The sequence below is a fragment of the Ictidomys tridecemlineatus genome, chromosome 3, assembly GCF_052094955.1.
Source record: "Ictidomys tridecemlineatus isolate mIctTri1 chromosome 3, mIctTri1.hap1, whole genome shotgun sequence".
Lineage (NCBI taxonomy): Eukaryota > Metazoa > Chordata > Mammalia > Rodentia > Sciuridae > Ictidomys > Ictidomys tridecemlineatus.
In genome coordinates this window covers 207,833,275-207,855,881 of record NC_135479.1, presented here as the reverse complement: position 1 = coordinate 207,855,881, position 22,607 = coordinate 207,833,275, and the positions used below count along the sequence as shown (strand labels likewise).

Genomic DNA, 22,607 nt, shown 5'->3' with positions numbered 1-22,607 from the left:
GAGCCAGGACCGAAGTTGCAAACTCAAAGAGAATTGGAGTAAAAAGCAATGAGTATAGACTGTTTCCTAGCAAGTCTTGACCCAAGAATGTGCATAGAAAATAGATGTTGTTTTAAGCTATTCTGTTTGGGAGTCATTTTTGCTATATATCAATAGATAATTAATATAGGTGGTTCCTACTATCATTAACCCCCTCCCCCCCCCAAAAAAAAAACAGAAATAAAAATGAGGGCAGATTCTTCAGCTCAGAATGGTGGTTTTGGAAGCAGAATGGAAGAGGGGCTGTGGCTGCAGCACTGGTCATGACAGAGGATGTGAACCAATATAGAAATGGCACAGAGCCAAGGAGTGGCAAGGAGGGAGTAGTCTTGGTTGTTCATGAACTCAGTAAGGACCACCCCCCACACATCCCGGCTGAAACTGGCCAACCAGCCAAACTCACAGTCCTGGCTTGAAAGAAGTCACCTAAATGCTGGTCAGTTCACCAGTCCAGCTGATAGAAATTGTATTTGTATTGCTTTTTTTTTGCCCATTATGTTTCTAGACTAGAAAATTTCATAAGTGTTAATGATATGTCTTTAGCCCAGCCTTTACCAGGAAAAACAGAATGGACATGGATTGAGCAAAGGAGTGGACAACATCAAAATGCAAATCAGTCGGATAATAATGAAAAGTGAAAAGCTTTTACCAATAATAAACCAAAATTACAGTTATGTTTACTCATTCATTTTATAGCCATTTGGTAAAACAGGAAGAACACCTGTTATGTGCAATGGGAATCTCCACTACAGTGCAAAGTAAATTAAATACAGTATACACAAATGCAATGTACTGTTGTAGCCACTCTATGCCAGGAGCACATAGAAGCCTAGATTCTCATAAAGATCCCAAATTATTTTAGATGACCCTTTGATATGATACCAACTCTCTGTACTCTTGCTTCTATGTATTGTAGAATCAACTTCTTTTTTTTAATCTTGCCAGATTTTGATAATCATTTATGCATATGAAGGTATTTCTTGGGAAAATCGTATTAATGATAAATATAGTAATAAAAGTAATTATGACATTAACTTTTAGAGCACTTACTCTTCATTAATCATTTTACCAAGGGTTTTTCATACACTAGAGCTTCTAATCCTATGTATTTCTTGACTTGATAAGTACTGTGTTTCTCAATTTAAGGCAAGGGAATTTTAGATGAGGTTATTTTTTTGGTTTTATTCTGTTGTTTTGTTTTGCAGTGTTGGGAATTGAACCTGAGATATTGCAAATGCTAGGCAAGCACTCTAACAGTGAGCTTGAAGGAGCTTTTATTTTGTTCAAGATGACATGGTTGACTGAGCTGGAAATCAGGCAGTGCCCGTTGTTAGTCTCGCTGTCTTTCAGTCATGTTCCCAACATTCTGAGAAGCCCTATGAGGTATCATACGGATTATTAATGAAGTGCTAAGCAAGATTTATAGATATATCCATGATTAATGAATGGATTTTGATGTCGTTGCCCACTAATAAAGCTAAAAAAAATATATCAAGAACTATTATCAGGTATTGAACACTAAGGTCAATATAAGGCTCCGTACTTCAAAGAAGGGCAAGACTGAGAGCCCCATGTTTGTTTACCGCAGTCTTTTGCTGGGGACACTGTCAACTGACACAGGGGCATAGAGCTAACCCTGGGAAGAGGTGGGCAGCTTCACCAGTGACATTTTTTTGTTCAGAATACTGAAGAGAAGGGAAGTACTCCCAGGAGTGGCAGGTTCCGACACAGGGGTCCCCTGGTATCTAACTGAATTCTAAGTTCTGCATGGCAGACACACCTCCATGAAGTCTGGCAAATTGGTTACTGGGGACATTGTGATTAATCAGAATTCCAGAAGACACATCGTATTGGGAGATGTTGGAATTTTAATGAACTGAGGTTGAAGTTCCAATGAGCAATGTAGAAAAACCAAGACAATCAGGTCAGAACCCCCAAAGCCCACACATTAGGAAAATGAGCTCGTCTAGCCACAGAGTGAGACTTACTACGTAATACCCTTCACAAAATCTAAAAGTATCACAGAGTTTAATCCCTTGGCTAATACATGAATAGTGTGAAAGAAAACAATTCAATACTCTATAAAAGAATACCAACAAAACAAAGCAAAACAGAAAAACAAATACAGACTTTAATAGCCTACCACCCAAGTGATCCAAAAATGCAATAAAAATATGCTAAACACGCAAAACCAAAAATATAGCAAATATCAGAAAAGATAATTAGAATAAATAGATCCAAAGGTGAAAAAAATATTTGGAATTAGAAGGTTAGGTCTTTAAAACTGCTGCTGTACATAGGTTCAATGATTTAAGGGGATATATGAGCATAATCAATAAACAGATTGCTTCTATCAGTTAATAAATGAAAACTATCAAAAAGAACAAAATAAAATTTCCATGACTGAAAAATAAACTATCAGAGATAAAATGTTTTCTGAATGGGCTTAATAGTAGATTGGAAGATTCAGAAAGAAAAAAAAAGAGTGGATTCATACAGATCTCCATAGATTCACTGAACCAAAACAATGAGATTAAGGAAAAAGATTGGAAAAATATGAAGAGAATTTCAGTGATGTATGAAAAGTATCCACTGGTATCATATCTGTGGAGTTCTAGGAAAAAAGGAAAGAGATTGGAGAGGGAAAAGAAAAAAGGAAGGAATAAATTCTTTCCACATTTGATGAAAAATGCCAATTTGCATATTCTAGAGGCTCAATATACCTAGACATCATCATCATCATTACCATCATAATGATATTGATATTGCTTAATTATACCAATTACCAATATTAAAATTGGTAATTGGTATAATTTTTACAAACATCATAGTGAAGCTGCTAGAGCTACAGGTAAAAAGAACATTTTAAAAAGGCAGAGGACAAAGCAGACATTTGATACATAGGAAGAATCATAATAATCTTTTAGATTTCTTGGTCAAAATTAACATAAACTTGAAGACAATGAAAGATCTCTACAGTGCTCAAACAATAACCACAAAATCAGCCTAGAATTTTATATCTAGGAGAAATACAGTATGAAAATGAAAACAAGAAAAGGATTTTTTAGGTAACTAAAAACAGAGAACTGCACTGCAAATAATGTTAAAGGAATAGCAGGCTGAAAAAATATTACCAGGTAGAAATCTGAGTATTTGGGAAAAAATGAAGAGTTCTGTAACTTGTAAATATGTAGAAAAACAGAAGACCTCTCTTTTCTCAATTCTTAATTTCTCTTTAAGAATAATAATAAAAATATATTGTGTTGTTTATAATATATCTAAAAAATGACAATAACAACACAAAAATTGGAGGTAACAGAGTCATTAATTTTTTTAGTTTCTCATAGTACATGTGGAATATTGTATTATTAATTCAGACAGACCATATTGTGTTAAAACACATATTGTAATTTCTAGAGTAAATACTGCAAAATAATATAAGATGTTCTAAAAATAAAATAGATCAGGAAAAGATAGAATATTCAAAAATTCAATGTGAAGCCAAAAGGAGATTTGGAAAAAAGGAATAAGAAACTTGTGATACTAAGGAAAACAGCAAAGTGGTAGATTTAAATTCAACTCTTCAATTATATTAAATATAAATGTGTTTAAAGACAAAGATTGTAAGACTTAATTTAAAGAAGTAAAACAACTATTTTCTGTTTATAAGAAATATACTTTTACATACATGGCTAGATCAAAACAAAAGCAACAGATAAGCTACAAGGCAAATAGTAATCACAGTAAAGCAGGAGTGGCCACATGAATTGCCACAGAATGGGCTTGAAGAGAGTAAGCATTACCTGAGATGGAGAGACCATTTTTGTAATGTTAAAATTGTCAAGAAGACATAACAATCCTGAATGTGTCGGTACCCAATATAGACATCTTAATGCAAGAAGTAAAGTTTTAGAAATGAGACATTTAAAAAAGAAAAAGCTATATTTATACCTGGTGATCTTAGTACCATTCTCTCAAGAACTAGACAATAATCAGTAAATCTATAAAAGAAATAAACTTGAATTTATAGAATAAATAACCAACAACCACAGAAACATATCCTTTCATAGAATATCTATGCAATATTCAAAGATGGACCACACTCTGTGTCATAAACTAAGTCTTGATGGATTTCTAAGAACTGAAATAGTATAGCATGTGCTGCTGTCTGAGCACATCAGAATTAAGTTAGAAATCATTTACAAAACATCTGAAAAGTCTCAACATATTTGGAAATTAAGCTACATACCTTTAAACTACCCACGGGTCACAATCTGGAATTTGGAAACTGTTTTAAACTAAATGATGTTGAAAATTCAAATTATATGAAAATGTATGAGATATATCTAAAGTAGTGTTTAGAGGGAGATAGATACCTTTAGATTCTTGTACTAGGAAAGAGAAAAAAGAAAGATTTAAAATAAATGATATAAGAAGCTAGAAAAATGAAGAAAAACTACCCTCAAATGAAGCAAAGCAATAATAAAGATAAGAGAAGATATGAACAAAATAGGAAATAGACCCTGAAATTGAGAAAATAGGTATAATTCAAATTGTTTCTTTGAAAATATTAACAAGACAATAAAGAACAGATATTAGTATATAAGGAATAAAAGAGGAAACAAATCTATATAATTAAAATAAAAATAAGAAAATACTAAAAATAGTTTTATACTAAGAAACTAGGAAAATGAATAAATTCTTGAACACAAATTAGTAGAATGTACACAAAAAGAAACAGAAATTCTCAATAGCCCTATATTGAATAAAGAAATAAAATTTATAATTTAAAATCTTTTCATCAAGTATCTCTAGTTCCATTTAGGTTTGTTGGTGAACTCGCTCAAATATGTAAGGAAGAGGTTACATTAACCTTATATAAATTCTTTAAAAAATAGATCAGACAGATCACTTCCCAAGAGGTCAGCATAACCTGATACCAAACCTGACAAGGACAATTCAAGAAAAGTAAATTAAAAAAAAAATACCCTTTAAGCAATAATAACAAACTTAATTCACATTCTATAAAAAAGGATAGTAGGGCTGGGGTTGTGGCTTAGCAATACAGTACTCACCTAGCAAGTGCAAGGCCCTGGGTTCGATCCTCAGCACCACATGAGAATAAATAAAATAAAGGTACTATGTTCAACTACAACTAAAAAAATAAATATTAAAAAAGGATACTATATAATGGCCTTTATTTTTTCCCCTAGTAAAACTGGCTAAACATTTATAAAATTCTTCAATGTCATTCAGAGAATAAAGAACAAAAATTATATTTTCACCTCAGTAAATGAAGAAAAAAGTTAAAAAAAGAAACGAGGAATTTTCTGAGATTGATAAAAGGTATCTTACAGAAATATACAATCCACACATAGTACCTAATTGGGAAAGAAGGAATGATTTTTCTTATGATCATAAGTAGAGCAATGACTACTCTTTCTAGATAGGGCAGAAGGGTAGCAGGGGGTTAGAAATGATGGTGGAATGTGATGAGCTTCATTATCCAAAGTACATGTAAGAAGACACAAATTGGTGTGAATATACTTTATATACAACCAGAGTTTTGAAAAATGTGCTCTATATGTGTAATATGAATTGTAATACATTCTGCTGTCATATATAAAAAAATCAATTAAAAAGGACATTATACTGGAGGTCCTAGCCAGCAACTCAAAGCTGGGTAGAAGTCATCTACTGCCCGCTTTCATGGACATGGGGTATGAGAGAATCCTACTAGGATCAAAAAGTGAGCTTAGCAAGGCAACGGGATTCAAGGTCAGTATAAAAATCTGCATATTTCTATACAGTAGATATACTACATGTTTCTATAAAGCAATGATGATTAGATTTTTTTTCTTTGATAGTACTGGGATTGACTCAAGGCCTTGCACATTCTAGATAAGTGCTCTACCCCTGAACTATTTCCCCAAATGCCGCAGTCTGGCTGGGCACAATTCAGGAGCCACTTGTCAAAAGAAACAAACTTTATTTTTAGAACCACACACGCCAAACAAAACAGCTCCTCTGGAAAAACCCTCAGAGCCCAACTGCCACCACCGGCTTCCTACAAGCCTCTCCCTAAACCACAAGCCTCTCCACCTCCCACAATCCTCCTGCTCTTGAGGCCGATTGGCTGGGTCGCGTGGGCGGAACCAAAGAAGTCCCCCAATGAGCAGCTCCGTGGTCTGAAAGGGCAGGGAAACAGCCCAATGAGCATCACTGCAGAGGGGCCAATCAGCTAGATGTTGCTGGGGCCGCTGTGAGCCAATCTCATCAGCTGGCAGTCTGAAAGGGCGGGGAAACAGCTCAATGAGCATCGCCAATGAGCATCACCACAGAGGAGCCAATCAGCTAGATGTTGCTGGGGCCGCTGTGAGCCAATCATCAGCCGGCAGCTGGAAGTTTGCTGGCAGCTGGAAGTTTGCTGGGGCCCCTTCAGCTGTGGCTCTCAACAGCCATGCACATTCTAGATAAGTGCTCTACCCCTGAACTATTTCCCCAGTCTAGCGATGACAGTTGGAAAACGAAATTTAAACTGTACCACTTACAACAGTATAAAAAAAAAATCACACAAAGGACATCTACACTGAATATTCAAAACAGTGATGAGGGAAAATAAAACAAAGAGATATATTATGTTCATAAATTTACTATTCAAAATTATTAGGATATCTTCTCTTCCCCTAAATGATCTATAGATTCAGTGCAATCCCCTTAAAATGTCCCAAGTCTTATCAGAGAAAACATTTGGTCCCTAGTTAACTGAGATTGGCTTACTGCACTTAGCATGATCTTCTCCAACTCTCTCCATTTACCTGCAAATGCCATAATTTTATTCTCTTTTAATGCTGAGTTGCTGAGAGCCATTGCCAAGTAGGAATGACGCATGGCAATTTCTTTGTCAGCCTACACCATGTTGCTTAGAGGAAGGACTCTCCATTGTGGACCCAGGTCATTTGCAGTGACTTTGCATGAAATGTGACCTTGCTCAAGGACCAGGGCGGATCCAGGTTTAGGGTGTATCCTGCTGGGAATAGGGAGTATACCGCTCCTTGGGTTTAGGGCCTTCCAGGTTTAAGGTGTACCCTGCTGGGAATAGGGCGTATCCTGCTGCCTCAGGCCGCCCACTCCTTGAGTTCCCATTGAGTTCTCCAGGGATTCAGAGAGTATTTTGGGATGCAGAGCCCAGTGGAAGTGTGGATTCTCCCAGAACGTGTATGTAGAGTGCGTGTGGATTTCCCCAGAACATGCGTGTAGAGGGCCGGGAATAAAGAATTGCTGTTTGAATCTACAAGGCTGTGAGTGGCTCGTGATTTTGTGCCCAGCCAGACTGCAGCACTGAGTAATATTCTGTTGTATACATGTATCACAGTTCTTTATCATTCATTTATTGAAGGGCATCTAGGTTGGTTCCACAGTTTAGCGATTGTGAATTGTGCTGCTATAAACATTGAAGTGGCTGTCTCCCTGTAGTATGCTGTCCTTAAGTCTTTAGGGTGCAGACTGAGGAATCCTTAATGGGGGAGGTGTGTGTAGGGAGGAGGCAAAGGGAAGATTGGGAGGGGTCAAAGAAGTAGGAAAAATGGTGGGATGAGACGTACATCATTGCCCGAGGTCCATGTATGATTGCATCAATGGTGTGACTGTACTTCACGTACAGCTAGAGAAGAAAAATTCTGCTCCATTTGTGTATAATGAATTGAAGAGCTTTCTACTGTCATGTATAACTGATAAGAACTAATAAATAAATAAGAAGACAAAAGTCATCTTCATAATTTCAAATTAATTTGTTAAAATATAATTTACATGCAACTTAATTTTTAAAGTTCAGTTATAGGGTTGAAAGATTGAAGTTTATTACATTCAATAAGCATCAGAATAATACCACCAAAATATCATTACAGACACTTTTTTAAAAAAAAACTCATATATATATGCTCCTATGCATTTAAATATATATTTGGGACCAGATGTGAATATGAATATATACATATAACATGTAATTTGTGGACTGTGAGCACTCAAATATGTACTCATATACATAAAACAATTTCAGTTGCTCTTAAGAAAAAAAATGTCCCAGGTCTTTTAAAAGCCCTTTCAAGGGAATTAAAAAATTTATATGGAAATTCAAAGGACCTAGAATATTAGCCATCTAGGAAAAGAACAGAGGCTGTATGCTACCCTATTTATAAAGTAGTAGTCAAGGAAGAGCAGCTTGGTATAATAGACAAATAGATACATGGAACGAAATAGCCCAGATTTGTACTATGACCTTGACTAATCATATTTTATTCTTAATATATGGTAATATTAAACTAACAAAAACAGTGATTTCAAGGGAAAACAAGTATTTGTAAAATCCTATCCATTGAAACTAGGGTTCTGTTCAGACCACATCCTCCCCAGTCAACCTGGAGAATCTAATTTTTGGCATTTCCACATCCCACTTACAGCACACTGATTTACAAATCCTGAACTGAGGCACCTGTATCAAGATGGAGGAACCTGAAAACTGAAAAAAAATGCAACTTGTTAGAAGATATATACAGTATTTATGTAGAGTTTATAAACTGGAAAACATTCCTTTCAAATATTTATAGATATAATGTATCTCTGAAAGGGATACATGCTTAATCCATGACAGTGATCATCTTTGGGGTACATCAGTTTGCTAGGGCTGCTCTAACAAAATACATGAACTGGGAGATTATTTATTTATTTATTTTAGTTGTAGATGGATAGCACACCTTTATTTTATTTGTTTATTTTTATGCAGTGCTAAGGATAGAACCCAGGGTCTCACACATGCTAGACAAGCACTCTGCCACTGAGCTACAGCCCCAGACCTGGGGGAGAGTAAGGACAAATATTAATGGTCTTGCAATTCCAAGAGACCACAAGTCCATACCCCATATGACTTCAACTGACCTATTGTATTAACAAGTCTTTTTCCAAATAAGGTCACCTTCTGAGGTCCTGGGAATCAGGACTTTGACATATAAATTTTAAGGGTCCAGAATTTGATCCATAACAGGAAGAAATGGAAGTCAAGGGCACCTGAGCACACCCAGGGGCCTAATGTGTCTCAACTATTTTTTATAAGAGAGATTTCAACCAAATATAATAGAATGATACAAAATGATAATGTTGGGTGATAGACATAATGTTCTTGTAGTCTCATCCAAATGGTGGAATGTTTTTATACTTTAGAAAGTTCTTTAAAAATAAAAATAAAAAAAACAAAACAAAAAACACAACTCCCTAGGAGACCAGTAAAGGAGGAAGAAGGTAGAGAAGGAAGAAGGAGGGGAGGACGTGGGGAAGTACTAGAGAATGAAATCGATCAGATTATGCTATGACCATGTATTAATATACCACAATCCTGCATATATGTACATATATACCAGATATAACATGATATATACATATTACACACAATATAATTTATATATATATATATATATATATATATATATATATATATATATATAATTATAATGCACATGATGCAATAATAGCAATAGGAGGGAGATAAACAGTAAGCCAGTGGATCAGGGAGAGGTAGGAGGGAGGGAGGTCCGGTACTGGGGAATGAGATGGATCCTATTATGTGCAAGTATGAATATGGTATCATGAATCCCGCTATAATGTATAATTATAATGCACCAATAAGAAATACAAATAAATTTTTAAAAACTCTGTTTTTTATAAAAGCTCCTGGTTGCTTGTGCTTCGCTGAGATCCTGAGAAAGTGAAATGGAGGGGTACGTGTCTAACCTGGCCTACAGCAGGAAGGTAGCAGAGTTGAAGGAGAGCATCCTGGCTGATAAATCACTGGCTACTAGACTAACCAGGACAGCTGAACTGCATTGCACTGGGCATCTTCAGCTGGGCATACTGAAATTGCTGAGTTCTTGCTGCAACTTGGAGTGCCAGTGAATGATCAAGATGATGCAGGCTGGTCTCCTCTTCATATCGCTGCTTCTGCTGGCCGGGATGAAATTGTAAAAGCGCTCCTGGGAAAAGGTGCTCAAGTGAATGCCGTCAGTCAAACTGGCTGTACCCCCTACACCTTGTGCAGCTTCCAAAAACAGGCATGAGATTGCTGTTCATGTTTCTAGAAGGTGGGGCTAATCCAGATGCTAAGGATCATTATGAGGCTACAGCAATGCACTCACTGGGCAGTAGCCAAGGGTAACTTGAGGTTGATTCACATCCTTCTGTTCAGAGCATCCACAAATATCCAGGACCCTGAGGGTAAGGCTCCTCTGCACTTATCCTGTGACTGAGGAGAAGCAAAGCTGCTGGAAAGTACATACATTAAGAATAAGGAAGAAAAGACACCCTGCAGGGTGCCAAAGGTGGCCCGACTTTGATACTCAAGAGAATGGTGGAAGGTGAGACAGCTTGGACATATGTTTTGTGGTCCCCAAGATCCCAGAACTAAGGTTCTTGCACACAAAGTATCATGTATGCATGATGTTTCTCACCTTCAAATTGTACCAGTGTGTTATAGTGTTGCTGCTGAGGTACTTGTTCTAAGCTTCCAACTTGCTTTCCAGGCATTGAATAACTGTTGAGATTGTTGTACTGTTGTCCTGTGTTATTCTGCATTAAATTTTGATTAATTCTCACTAAGGGATTCCATGGCTGTTGCGGGTCTTCATCATCCTCTGGTGTACCTTCTCTCCCCCTCTGAAGCAGAAACATCCCAATAGCAAACAGACCAGTTTTCCTGTCAGATGTTTCTAGGTAGATTTTGTATGTTCCTCTGTGGAGTTGAAACACATCTTAACTTGTTTTCCAAGCTCACTCAGAGGCCTATGCCAAACATTTCTATTTTTTTTTTTCAACTACGAGGATTAATTTATTTTTGTTAGAAAAGGAATACTGATATATTTTATTGGACCAAATTTTAAGTTGGCAGGAATGCCCTGACTCTGTGTACCATGCATCTTTCTGATAAGTGGTTTTCCTCCCAAACAAGTTGTATTGTATTTAAAAAGGAAACGTTAAAGTACCTGTGTTGGTTTGGTCCACAATGTATTGAAAAGAATATCAAACTTCTTCAAGGGATATGTAACCAAAAGGTATTTTGATTTGTATTTCAGGAACTAAAAAAAAATAAAATATTAAAAGAATCTCCCAATTTTTCTTACAAGTTAGTCAGATGTTCACCTTAGACCTTAAAATCATGAGTAAAGACATTTCTAAGTTTCGAAAAAAAAAAAAAAGCCTCTAAGTGATTCTAATGCTTTGTAACAGGTTGGGAAATGACGTCAACGAGAGGGCTCCTCTCCTAGAAAGATTGCGGGGGGGGGGGGGGGGGGAGAAAGGCACCTAAGGTTCATGCTCAGGTATGAGCCACTCTTAGGAAGGAGGGTCCTAGCCGTGCTGAAGTCCTCTGGGCATCTGAAGCAGAAGCGAGTGGTGGAAGCTTTCATGACACTCGATTTCAGCTCAATATAACAAAACACCTGCTGATCCACCCGAGCTGTCCACAAGGGTGATATGTAGGGCATAATGTCACATCATTGAGAACTTGAGTGCCTCCAGCCAGCCAGCCCTGAGGTTCTTCACCATCTGACCTTCTGTGCCTCTGCAGAAGTCTCCAGAATCCTACCCTGGAACCCTGTGCCAGGAGAAAAAAAATGGAGGTACCATTAGTTTGATGTTTTCTGCTTTTGAAGAATTATGCTACTCCTGATGTCCACAGTCCTCACAAACAATCAGCATAGCAATTGATTCTTTTTTTTTAAGGTATTTTTTAGTTGTAGATGGACACAATCTCTTTATTTATTTATTTTTATGTGGTGCTAAGGATCGAACCCAGTTCCTCACCTGTGCAAGGCAGATGCTCTACCACTGAGCCACAGCCCCAGCCCTGCATGGATTCTTGAATCATATTAGAAATTATTTAGCAACACTGACCTTGTTCTTTTTGAAAATGGGACATGTGCTCTTCATCATTCTCAATATTTCTCCTATTCTCTGCATCCCCTTGGTGATCACTAAGGAGTCAGTGATCATGCCTGCTACACGGCTCTTCTTAGAGTTGGGTTATTAGGATTAACTAGAGAGAAGAGGCATAAGGTGGGGGTTCACTCTGCAGCTTTCCAAGTTCACAAATCTCAGCTCAATCACTCATTCATTGAATGCTACATGCAGCCTGTGGAGACTCAGTTCTCTCTGGGAACTTAATTTCCTAATTCAGAGAGTGGCTGTGGAGATGGAATGAGAATGCATATGACACGTGATACACAGTAAGTACTCAATCAGTGTCCAACATCTCCCAGTCCAGGTGATGGCTTCATCAGAGCACTAAGTTCTCCCAGGCCCATGGGAACGCTCAACAGAAGCAGTGGAGACAAAACAGGAGCTTCCATTGTTAGTTCCAATCTCTTTCCAGGCCCATCACATACATAGACCTTCTTCTCAGTGCAGTCCACACTAAAATTCACCCCCTCCTTCTACCCATTCCTTTTGGATCTTGGAAACTATTAAAATACATAGGTTTCTGTTTTTTTCATCACTGTGACCAAAATACCAGTCCAAAACAATTAGAGGAGGAAAAGTTTATTTGGCTCACAGTTTCAGAGATCTCGATCCGTAGATGGCTGATTCCATAACTCTGAGCCCAAGGTGGGGCAGAACATCATGGTGGAGTGTGGAGGAGACATGCAGCTCAGGATCTGACCACCAGGAAGCAGAGAGAGCACCACTCACCAGGGACAAACTATAAACCCCAATGGCACACCTTCAGTGGCGGTCTTCCTCTAGCCATACCCCCATCTGCCTACAGTTACCACCCACTGAATACATTCAATGGGATTAATGCACTAATGAGAATAAAGTTCTATAACCCAATTATTTCACTCTAAATGTTTTTGTGCTGTCTCACTCATGAACTTTTGTGGGACACCTCACATCTGCACTTCAGATTTTTCAATTTCATTGCAAGATGTCACTACCGGGTATAAGTCCCTTCCTCCCTTCTGCTGCCCAGGTCTTTGAGTAACCCCAGCTCCCTGGAAGACCTTGGTCTGTCCTTCTCATCCTTGGAGAGAAGGCTCCTTCATTTTTCTCATCAAAAACATTCCCAGTTTTTCATCAGAACTTCATTTATCCCTTGTTCCTTCTTCAAATAACGCTGCTTCCTTTGTTATGTAGGGCAAAACAAAACCATCTCCAACAGTCTTTGGAACACGGTAGGTGTTAAATGAAACTTCTGTTTTCTTTAATTCTTTTGCAACATTTAAAACAACATTTTCTTCCAAGATTTCCCTTCTTCTTCTTCCAAACATCTGTTTGGATTCACAGTAACAATTCTTTGTATGTCTCTGGGAGATGAAATTAACTCTGGGAGTATGGGGGTAGATGAGAAAGAGGAGTTGGGGATGGCTCTCAGTTTCATAGCCTGGGGACCTGGGAATTGGTAATGGCTTTTACAGAAAGGAGGGAGAATGGAACAGGCTTTATGGGGAGGAGAGGTTGCTTGGTTTTTATGATGTTGGATTTCATGTACTGGTGAGACCTGCTGGTGTATCAGAATCTGCTCAGCAGATAGTTGATGGCGCTCCACACTCAGGAGTGTCCAATGGATAAGGCAGGGATAACGGGAGTGTTAGTCACGAGGAAATCACAAGGAAGAACCGTGTAGGAGGGGGCAGGTATCAGCTGACAGTACTCTGGAAAACTGGCTTTATCCTGCTGGGGGAGGAATTTGGTCCTCTGAAGACAGAAGAGAAATCATCAGAGATAAAAGCAGAATTAGATGAGCATTTGTCATGGAAGAGACTCGAGGGGAACATTAAATAATTTAAACACTTTTGCAACAAATGGCTCAGAGGATTTTAAGATGAAAACCGAGAAAGCTTATTGGGTTTTCCCCTCGGCATAGCAACGATAGAATCACCCAGCAAACACACCACTCACCTCTCAAGATGGAACCGATGTGTTATTTCTCAATACATCACTTCAACATGACTAGCTCTAGGAGACACTGGAATTTGTTACAACCCTCTTCTAAATGGAGGGAAAGGAAGCTATGTGGATACGTGGAAAGACTCGACAGCATTAGCCTTTGAAAGAACTGGGGCTGTCACTTTTGGTGCTTGGTGGCAAACCAAGAGTTTCTTCTTATTTCATTGCTGCAGAAAACTTATCTCTAGTATGAAGTTGCAGAGATAGAGAAGGAAATCCCGGGCATTGAGGAAGTCATGTGGGGAGTGCAAACTACTCTTTCAGGGAATTGAGCAGGTAGAGGGAGTAACCAAGGTACGGTATGCTGGAGAAAAAGTCACCGGGGATGGGGGAGACAGATGTAGGGAGATGAGATGGCATCAGCCGAAATGACAAGAGACCGCACAGCAGGCTTTTGTAACTTCCTTGGGAAAGTTCTGTTAAAATGGGACTGAGTTCTTCCAAGGCAAGTGTAGGTACAGGCTGACAAGGCCAAAAAATGCCCATTGTGATCAGGAAGCAGAGGGAGACATCTTGGAGCATGACAGCAGGAGGAGGCTAAGTTGGGGACAGCAGAAAAAATGAGACTCGTGAAGAAAAGAGTGTTTTGAGAGGACAAATGGAGAGAGATGGAAAGAGGCTACTCTACCAAAGGGAGCACCCCACAAAGTGTGACTTCAGATGTGAAAGAACTGGCAATGCCCGTCCAGATGCTTGGCTGGATACAGTTTCTGTGGAAACCTTGTCACGGGGCATGGTATGTTGGACTTGCCGTTCCGTAATGCAGTGGACGTGAAGGTGCTGCTGGACTTGGTAATTTGCAATATGTTTCTTGGACTATTGGACATTCTGGATTTGAGTTTCATTTGGTGGTACTGTATGGAAATGTATAGGTCAAACCAATTTCAATTTCAAATATTAACACAACTAGAAGTTCCTCGTGTCTTAATTAGGGGTCATCAACTCCCTTGTAAAGTGGTCCCTGTCAGGCCTGCCTGGGGTAATTTGGGGAGTTCAGTGAAGCTTAAAATGAAGGATTTGATAGTCAGTTTTTTCAGTCATATTGTTTTGTTCTCTAGCAAATAATGGGTAGCCTAGACTCCAATTAGAGCAGTATTCAAATAATTTCATATTTGCATATTTGAATTGACCGTCTACGGGAAGGAGAGGCCAGGCCATGCAGATCTCCAATTATTTAGAGCAATTAGAAGAGATGATCAGACATTTCTGAGGTCTCATTAGCAGACGTGCTGCCTGCTCCGACATCTCCACAGATCACAGCGGCAACCGGGCCTGGCCGCCCACATTCTCTTTCTGGAGAGTTCTGCAGACAGTGACTCATTTGAGTCGTATAAAAGTAGCTATTTTTCACTGGTGATTTCTGCTTTCCCTCTGAAAAGTCATTCATTACTGCCTTTCGTCTAAAATATATTTTGCAAATACCAATGTCTTTTTCTTCCTAAAAGCTCTCTAATTTCTGTTTTTGATCTAAATCTTTTTTCATCTTGGTACTTAATACCAGACTGTAGTGGCATAAAACTTGATGCTTAGAAGACCAACTTTTGGAAAATGAGGCATCCAGCCTTTTAGGTTTTGGTGCCTTCAACCATGATTGCTATTTACACTGATAGATGCTTTAGGAATAGATCAGGGTTTTGATGCTACAAATGCTCAAGTTGGCACTTTCTATAGTTTCCAAACTAGGTATTTCCCCCATAATGACATGCAAGCCCCTCACTGGCATAGTCTCCATGCCACCCCCCAAATCACTGAGCAGATTCAGAGTGATGGTTTCCTTTTCCTTGTATACCATGTCACCATGCAGGTCCTGGCCTTAAAAGACACTCCTACATCCCAAAATCCAGACTTCAAACCAGAGCAAAGCAATCCTTAGCATTTCCAAGCTTCCATATTTAATTTTCTTGTGAAGCAGAGGTGAGGTGGAAGGGGATTAGAAGCCGTAGTGTTTGTGATTCACTGATGCTCCTGGACCAGCTGAACCTGATTTAATCCTCTCCTGTACTGGAGGCCCCATGTGCTGCCTATCTGGTGACTTCTCCCAGGGAAGGGAAATGTCTGTGTAAGATCCAGGTCTGCTGAGTGGCTGGTGCTCACTCTGGCCCAGTTCAGGGATGAGCAAGGGCAGGGCATAGATGTGGCTGAAGGCATTGATCTGGTCCTTGTCTTTGTGGAGAATTCTTGGTTACTTGCTGTGATTGTCTCGTCCGTTGTTCTTTCTCATTCCTGTGGTCTCTCTTGCTCTTCCTCTGTGTCCTCCCCAGCATACAAGACTGTGAAACAAGACATCTGATACAAACAGTGGCTGATGGGAAAGGAAATTTTTTGAGTCTCAACTTCCAGAAGTCCGCAGGAATCAAGTGTCTACCATATAATACAACTGCTATTACTAAAGAAGCCTCTCACATGACATTGTTTGATTAAACTGACTCTTAATATACCAACTTCATCTTCCAGAAGTTTCCCTGGAGGTCTGACTGCTTATGTGTTTTCTTCCTACTCCTGGAACATTTCTTATGTATTTATTCTTTGAGTACAGAAGAGGCAATTTGCTAACAAAAACATCTCGTGTTAAGTCAATGTGGTCTTTTGAAATAAGTCCTAGCAATTTCTTAAATTAATGAAACCTAATAAAAATGGTCCATCTTGAAGACGTGGGCACTTGGTCTTTTGTTTTGGAGCTGGTGGAGTTCTCCTTGTCTGGATCCAGTCATTCCAGTGTCCCACCTTTGTTTTCTTCTAGGAAAAAGACTTCTGAGAGCCATATTTGCTACCTGGCCTCAGAAACATCACAAATGTGTCCCAGTGAGCTTGGGTGAGAATGCAGTGTTTGGAGTCCTCAGCATGCAAATTGCAGCAGCCTATGAGGAAAGGTGTCATGAAAATCCTACAAATCGACACCTTTTACTATTTATGGTGCTTAGCAATGAGAGGAAGCTCACCGATGAGGAGTAGGGGTGGGGGATTCTGGGTTCTTTGCAAATATGTCCAGGATCTTCATTAAACCCTGTTTCACACTGAGTTCCTCTGAAACCCTGCAAGGCTAGACCAACCTACATCAAGTTGTTTTATTTATTATTTTACAAATACTCTATCTCTCAATCAAACTAAATGGTTTTGTACAGGATGAAAACAAAAATTTCATTGTCAAAGGTTAGATATTTTTCATCATAGGCATCTATGGTTAGAGGCATAATAACTATAAGCATCATATCACAGGAAATTCCAGGGAAGTAATGCCAGGAGGAAGTGCACAGGTCACTCAGGCTGCATGCTGCATCTCTAAGGAGGAGCACAGGATGCCCCAACAGCAAAAGTGACACAGCAAAGTGGGGAGGGGCAGAACTGCCACCAGGCCTAGGGTTCTGCTTTCTAAGCCCATGCTATTCCGACTTTGCTCTACAGAAACCTGTGTTCTGTTTCCCGAGTTGGAGATCTGAGTGAACGCCATCTCGTTTGCAAATGCAGTAGCCCCATTATCTGTGGCTTTGCTTTCTGTGGTATCTGTGCCCACGGTTTGTGTTACCCATAGTGAGTACAGTCCAATAATATTAACACCGATGCTTCCAAGAGGGAGACCATGTTCACATAACTTGCATTGTGGCCTATTGTTATAATCATTGCATTTTATTATTATTTTATTATATTCTTATATTGAATCATAGTACATCTTCATAGATTTAAAATTTAGGTTTTTCTGAGTTAAGATCTGTTCTTTATATAAAATTATAAGATTTAGCACAGTGTAATGAATATATCCAAGCTAGCTCAGTGAAGATGAGGGAATATTTACTACAATTACTACTAGTGACTTAAACCCCAGGAGAGTTCTAAAGATATGAAATTTAAATGTAACTCTTTCATTTGTGATCATTCCTTCATGGGAGATTCACTTATGCGTAGTAAGGGTAAGCTCTGGCTTTGCTTAGTTTACACATTAAGCTTTATCTTAGTGTGTCTCTATTAGGGTCTGGATCTGGAATGTCCTCCAAAGACTCAGGTGTTGAGGGTACAGCCCCAGTGCGGTGATCCTCAGAGGAGGGGCTTTGGGGAAGTGATTGGATGATGAGAACTCTGACCTCAGTGGATTAATCCACTGAGAGAGCTGAATGAAAGTGGTGGAAACTGTAGGCAGTTGATCCTGGTTGAAGGAAGTAAATCACAGGTGCGTGCCCCAGGGGACTGAATCTTGTCCCTGGACCTTACCTCCCTGTCTCTCTGCTTCCTGGCTGGCAGGAGTTGAGCGACTTTCCCTGCCACACACTTCTGCCATGATGTGTGTGCCTTGCGGCCAGCCAACATGAACTAAAACCTCTGAAACCACGAGCCAAAATAAATATTTCTAAGTTGTTTTTCTCAGGTAGTTTTCACTATGATGAAAAGCACAGTATGTACATGAAAAACCCATCTCTACAGGATTCAGATCTATCCGGGCTTTCAGTATCCATTTGGGGGTCTTGGACTGTATCCCTTGGGACTCTAACACCAAGATAAATGTCAAATTCATTTTTAAAATTCTGAGAAGTAGGAATTAAATATGTGCCTTGCAGAGAACACGTTTTAAAAACAAATTATTAAAAAGTATCACAAGGAAGCCTTTGAGGAATGCATAAGTGACTTTCACATGACCCAACTATCACATCTGATAGTTACATTTTAAAATTCCTGTCGTAAGATCTCGACTAGAGTTCAAGCCACTGGCTGTCACTGTAGTCAACATTCTTTCGGACACTGTGTTCAATGTGCCTGCTCAGATACATGTGTTATACTGTGCTAAATCTCATGATTTTACTAAATAATGAGTCTTAATTTTGAAAAAAACAAAATTTAAATCCCCATATATGAAATGAAAGTATCATATTTGATATTCAACAATAATAATAAAACCAAACAATAAAATAAATAAACATTGAAAGCATGGGAATTCCAAACTTGACTTTCTGGTTGTTCGAGCCTGTTAGGAAATGTGTTGTCTCTAAGATGCAATCTCTGGAATAACCTTTGTCTTTTTGCTACCACGCTGAAGCTAAGAATTCACCTTTCAGTGTTTGTCTGAGATCCTTCTCATTAAAGTCACTGTGGGAGGTTACTCCGTGATTTCAACTCCATTTATCACCAAAGAAAAGAGATACTTATTCACAAAATACTCAGAAATTGTCAGAGAAACAGAAATTGGAAGGCACCAGGGGTTAATAGGTGAGGGAATCTGTCATGAGTAAAAAATTGTGAAGTTTGGAGCAAATGTGGGAAAAACCTGTTGTTGAGAGCCACAGCCAGTCAGAAGGATGCCTGGCATCTTGCCAGAGGGAATGGTTGAAAGGTGACACCAGGAACCATTGAGATGATGATTTGAGATAAGCTGTATATAATTGCTGTGATGCTGGATTGATTGAGTTGTATATGGACGCTGCTCTGGGAATAGGGCAGCTCCTGAGGCTCTGCTTCCAGTGCCGCTACTTTGGAGTTCCCAGGGAAGTTCTCTCCGGGTTGGGGAGATTGGGTGCACCGAGCCCGGTGGAAAGAGAGTGTTCCCGAGTAGTGCGTGTGCAGTGCCGGTGAGAGTTGGGGAATACAGAGTTGCTGTTTGAACCTACAAGGCTTTGTGGCGGCTCAGTTATTTGTGCCCAGCCAGACTTCGGCAACCTGTGAGGAATAAAGAAAAATTTAAAAATAGAAACGTCAGTGCTCCTACTCCTGGGTATTTGTGCAAAAGAACAGCATCTCAAGAAGGTGTCTGCACTCCCAAGTTCACTGCAGCAGGGTCCACAACACCTGAGGCGCAGAAGCAGCCTGAAGAGCCGCTGGTGGATGAATGGATCAGGAAACTCAGCACAGAGACATGGTGGGATGCTGTTCACCAAAGGAAGGAACCGGGAAATCTGTGACAACATGGAAGAACCCAGATGACATTATGCTAAGTGGAACAAGCCAGTGAGAGAAAGGCACATGTCGACTGAGTTCTTTAAAATAGCTAAACTCACAAAAGCAGAGAATAGCATCATGGGTGACCGGTGTTGGGGAGCAGAGAAGTTGGGAGTTTCTACTCAGTGGTATAAATTCAACTATAAATAAGTGCTTGAGATCTTCCTTACAACACTGTGCCTATAGTTAGCAATATTGGGCTGTACACTTAGAAATTTGTCAAGAGGGTGGGCCTCATGTTAAGTATATACCTGCTGAAGGATCAGAGGCACTGACAAGCCACGGTCGGACAGATCAGCTTTCCCTTATGCAAGGATCAATTCCATTAAAGGTAGCAATTCAGCAATCTAGGCACCTGCAACAGGAAGGGGATCTTCCTCCAATTCTAAGTAGTCACCATGGGGTTTGTTGAGATCAGTTAATAGGCTCCTACCCTCTGTTCCCTAGATTTTTCTTCAGATTCAGAAGCACAGTCCTGATTAGAACAGATCCTCCTTGACCCTGTGGAATCCTCTCTCACGCTGATCTTAGCGCCGCCATAGATAAGATTTAACTTTTTCAATGTCCGATGTGTACCATTATGGTAATGCCCTTTTTAATGTTTTGATCTTGAAACTCGATGAACTTCTCAAATAATGATTTGGCCATGTTTACCTAATTCTTATTCATTGGTGTGTGTCTAGAAGAAATCATTATTAAACCTAGTTCACTGACAGCTTTCACTAAGTGTTAAATAATAAATAATGCATTTCTACTTCAATTAATCTACTTAGACATCTCACAGGGCTAGTACTTTGGTGGAAATGTTCTAATCTATAGAATCAACCTCCAGCAAGACTCTGCCTTGATATTTTGAGTTCCCTAACACAGGGCTTTTAATTCCAGGTGCGAGGTAAATGGGTAATTTATGTGGCCATGTTCTGCCACTGGGCTCAGAGTAGGAGAAGGCTCTGTAATGGCAGCAGATCTACTCCAGGCAGAATTGGAATGCATGTCCTCCCTCCATGAGAGGTTTTGGGGTTTTTTCCCCCTCAATCTTATGTGCTTTTACATTTTCTCCCCAGTGTGATGATCTGCAAATATCCAAGACTTTCTAAAAGTGCTGGTGTCTTTTCACCCTACCTTGGGTTGAGTAGTGGTCCAAACTCTACCATTTTATTAGTACTGTTAAAAATTGTTAATTGAAAGTCTGAGGGCTCAAAGGTAACCCCAAAACGTTAATGTAATATGAGCTATTATTTTTGTGTATTTCCTTTGGTATCTCGTCAATACAGAGATTTCTGTGGCTGAAATCCGAGTGTGCATGTCATTTCCAGCCCTCTTTAGTAGTCATGATGTTGAGAACATTTCCGTGTGTCAAGAGGCTTTGTAATTGTAAGTGTCAATGTTAAGTGTGATGCTGTTCCCCATCTAGAGAGTGCGGCATGGTCTAACTCTCCCATTCATCGTGGAACTTCAGTTTGCCTTCAGGTTGCTGTTTTTGTAAGTGATGCTAACGTGGATGATTTTGTGCATAGAAGTTTTCTTTTTTGCTTTTCTGTGGAATCCAGGGTCCAAAGACATAGCACCCAATTGCTACGTGGAGCTATAAGTCCCTAGAGTTTTTCCAGGATTAGATATTATCACTTTTTAAGGAAATTTAGTAAATATAATAAAGATAGATTTATTATATTCTACGTTTTTATTTTATTTTTTGGTACTGGATATTGAACCCAGGGGTGCTTAACCTCTGAGCCACGTTCCCAACCCTTTTTATATTTTATTTAGAGACAGGGTCTCACTAAGTTGCTTAGGGCCTTGCTAAGTTGCTGAGGCTGGCTTTAAACTTGTGATCCTCCTGCTTCAGCCTTCCAAGTTGCTGGGATTATAGGCGTGCACGACTGCACCCAGCAAGTTCTTATTTTAATTTGTGGTGAGGTTGAGCCTTTCTCCTTTTTATACTCACTGACTATATTTCATCCTGTGCTTCTGCCTGCCATTAGAGTCTGTATCTGCTGGGAAACCTGCTTTATTATTTTAGGGGATTTCTTCTACATTTTGCAGAATTTCTAACTGTGTGTATAAGAGGGATGGAAGTTTAAAGGCAACAAATCAGAATTAAAGGTAATTAATGCACATTTCACGTGCTGCTCACGTCAAGGGCTGAACATCTGCTTTTTCAAGTAGAGGGGAGACGGTCCCTGGAGGCAACATCTGTCTTGTCCTGTTTGTTCTCCGTTGCACAGGGTTCTTCCTGGAAGGTTCTCTATAAACTGTTGTGAGGTTGGCCTGGGGACCTTTATCACATTATCTCTGTTCACCCCAAGCACCCCCTCCACCAGAACATTACACTCCTTGGCACCCTCCACGTCACCTGACGTCACTTCTTGGTTGAGTTTGCGTTTCCCTGTTTGGGCTGCATCTCCGTCTGCACTCACCTCTGTCGGGGCTCCTCCACCCTGGAGTGACTTGCTCACCCCTCAGCTTCCCTGGTGGGCTGTGAGCTCTTCTGAGAAGACAGGGGCCTGTGCATGGTCATCTCTACATCTTCAGTCCATACAGTGGGGACAGGAACAGTTTGAGTGCTCAATAAGTGCTCAACGGTATTCAACCAATGCTTGCAGGTGCTCAATAAATCCTCAAGGGATTAGATCTCATGTCAATATTATTTCTGAAATTCT

The 22,607-nt window shown here is 39.6% G+C and overlaps 1 pseudogene; it reads left to right on the top strand.

Moving 5' to 3' along the window:
• The first annotated feature begins 9,801 nt into the window (after positions 1 to 9,801).
• LOC101958181 (uncharacterized) lies at positions 9,802 to 16,318 on the top strand (annotated as a pseudogene).
• Positions 16,319 to 22,607: the final 6,289 nt, after the last annotated feature.